Source organism: Pygoscelis adeliae, unplaced genomic scaffold, assembly GCF_000699105.1.
Source record: "Pygoscelis adeliae isolate BGI_AS28 unplaced genomic scaffold, ASM69910v1 Scaffold101, whole genome shotgun sequence".
Lineage (NCBI taxonomy): Eukaryota > Metazoa > Chordata > Aves > Sphenisciformes > Spheniscidae > Pygoscelis > Pygoscelis adeliae.
This window is the reverse complement of record NW_008824238.1, coordinates 1855689-1859026: the sequence shown is the minus strand read 5'-3', so window position 1 is coordinate 1859026 and position 3338 is coordinate 1855689.

Here is a 3338-nt window from a genome sequence, read left to right as displayed (position 1 = left end):
GGGAAACTTGATGCTATTTTATTACTGGGTCCAATGGATCCAACACAAATCTGGAAAAGCCAGATTAATTTTTTTTATAGCTCTCACATTGCCAGGAAAATTATGAATTATTTTGTACGAGATAACTCTCATGACTTCACCTGTTGCTTTCGAAAGATATGCTTGGATGTAATTTGATGTAATTTCAGATATCATTTAAGAATAATAGGTTACATGAATAAAAGCATGATTTTATTAACACAGTTGTTCTTAATGCCCAAACCAAGAAGAACCAGTGCAGGTTTTCTCTTGTGATTTGCATTTAATAGGTGCATTTCACAGGCACACTTCTTGTAGGGCAGAGCAGCATAACCTCTATTGTTACGACTTTGCCTTTCTACCAAATAAAACTGTGCTCCTTGAGAGTTCTGGTGGACCTTAGCAGTTATTGGCTCATCTAATGACCAGTGTCTGATTTGACCAACGAAACAGTACTCCTTCAGATGCAGACTCAAAAATACTCAATGCCCCCTAGAAGTGAAAAACCACATACTGTTCAAAGCTTTTACTTCTGTGAAAGAAAACAGTTGTGAGGAACTGGTAAGCAATGACAGCATATTTTTCTGTCCCCTCTTTATCCTTTGGTGAGGCTAGATCTAGCACTTCACATAGTGAAAGGCCTCTTCAAAAAGAAAGTTTGAACATTTTACTGATTTTGCTCATGTTTTTATTAGAAGGTTTAGAAGGCTTTTGCTTATTTCCCTTCTGTGACAAGATGGATTGAGTGGAATTAATTCAACTTGCCCTTTTTATGAGTCCTTTAGTAGTTAATATTCCCACTTCAGTAAAAGGCCAATTTCTACAGGGTGTTTTATGGGTATTTACTGTCCTAGTTCTGTATGCTAGATTTATTCTAGATATGGAAACATGAGTTTAAAGCTGAATGGACCCAGATGCTGAGCTCAGATATAACAGTGCAAATGAAGTTTCATTCTACTCAAGCCAAAGATGTAATTTACTCTTTTCTGGGATGATCCTGAACTAACCAGTTTTCTAGTTTCTTGTATGCTTTTCAATAACTTGCTCCGTCTTTCTTTCTTTCTTTCTCTTTTTCTTTTTCTTTTTCTTTTTCTTTTTCTTTTTCTTTTTCTTTTTCTTTTTCTTTTTCTTTTTCTTTTTCTTTTTCTTTTTCTTTTTCTTTTTCTTTTTCTTTTTCTTTTTCTTTTTCTTTTTCTTTTTCTTTTTCTTTTTCTTTTTCTTTTTCTTTTTCTTTTTCTTTTTCTTTTTCTTTTTCTTTTTCTTTTTCTTTTTCTTTTTCTTTTTCTTTTTCTTTTTCTTTTTCTTTTTCTTTTTCTTTTTCTTTTTCTTTTTCTTTTTCTTTTTCTTTTTCTTTTTCTTTTTCTTTTTCTTTTTCTTTTTCTTTTTCTTTTTCTTTTTCTTTTTCTTTTTCTTTTTCTTCTTTCCCTCTATCTTTTCCTCTCTCTCTCTCAATACATATTTGAGATTGCAAGGGAGAGATGATGGTGTTACTGTAAGCACTGTTCTTCATTACTATTCCACTTATATCTCAAGGAAGTGTATCACAGAAAAGTAGAGCAGGAAGGATCTCTTGCAGGTCGTTGAATTCCTCTTTCTATCCCAAAGCTGAATCAATGATGTCTGGGTTGTCCCTGAGAAATAACGGTCCAGCTGTTTTTAAAACATTTCACTAATGGAGATTCCACATCCTTCCTTAGCAATATTTTTCAAATATTGAAGAAAAATGATAGGTCCCTTCTTTTGTAGCAAAGTTTGTCCCCGCCCTCTATCTCCTAAGTTGATGTGGGTGCTGACATCCTGATTAAGGTCTTTTTCTGCTTATCATTCTTCACAAATGGACAATTGCTTTCTTGGCAGCTCCATCTCCTAAGTTTTTCACTCCATGGCTTTGCGTCTACCTTTCCCACAGGCTCTGCCTATGCACACAAGACAACTCCGTCTGGTGTTCTGCTATCTACATTGTTGACAATGAGCAGGGACTGATAAGGTCTTACTATCAAATTGATTGTTTCTCCAGGTTCTGTTTACTCTGGGTTTATATAAGGCAGAGTCTAGTCAGCCTTGGGATATATGACGGCAGCATGCTGAGGCTGTCCTGGTCACTGGTGGTGCTGTGCCCTACGGAGTGACACTGCTTCTCTGCTGACCCAACAGGTCACAGTTTCTTGGCTTCCCTGAAAGCCTGAGGGTTCACGTGGGAAAATGGGAGTATGGTACTGAGTGGAATGAATCAATCCAGTTTCCATTTTTAACTGCAGTTATGCTGTTTAGGGTTGGGATGAAGAAACAGAGATTATCCTGTAGCAAATTCTGAATAGTTTCACTCCCACCATCAGACGTATTACTTTTCCATTACTTCCATAGAAGTATTTACTCCTATCTCTGATGGCATACGGCTTACACCTTAGTTACTAGGGGAAATCAGTTTTCTTCCTGCCATTGTAGTAGCAGCACTCTCACAAAATATATTTATTTCTCTTATAACCATCTACAAAGGGACACCTAACAATGGTCCCTTAGACAAGCAACTACAACTAAGCAGTCCACGCAAAATGACCACTTGCAGTTTGAGAGCAGCTTTGGGAGTGACATACGATCTGTTGTTCACATACTTCTTCTAGACACTTAAAGCATGCAGGTACTGTGATTCAAGCTTTATCCCTTCATTGCACAAACCTAGCAATAACATCTGACAGGAGTTAGAACAGTTGTGGCACACCGTGAGGTAAGACCCAACTCACCTAACCTAACCTGAAGCACCCAGCTGAGGTGTTTTGCTCCTGCCAAGGCAGTGAAGAAGGACAGACGTGACCTGCAAATGCCAGGTGGCAGTGTTTGAGGAGTAAACTGCCAAGTCCACTGCAAACATACTTCATTGTCTTCCAGAGACATACAGTGGTGCACTAGAACACTAGAAGTCAAGATCTAGCTGGTCTACTGGGGGCTGACGGGGTCCATCTGTCAGAGAAGGGGAGGAGCATCTTGGGTCATAGGCTTGCCAAGCTGGTGAAGAGGGCTTTAAACTAGAGATGCTGGGGGAGGGGAACCTCAGTCCATCCCTCTCCCACCAGTTTGATGCCAGGGCCAGAAATAGCTGCCCAGCGCCTGGAAAAGGAACACAGGTCAGCAGGAGAGCGTCTGAAGAGCAGCACAAAGGAACTCCAGCCAGTAAGACAGCTTCATCGGGGGCCCAACTTAAATGCCTCTATGCAAACGCACGTAGCATGAGGAATGAACGAGAGGAGTTAGAGACATGCACACACCTGTAGGGCTACAACCTTATTGGCATCACGGAGACGTGGTGGGATGGCTCCTATGAT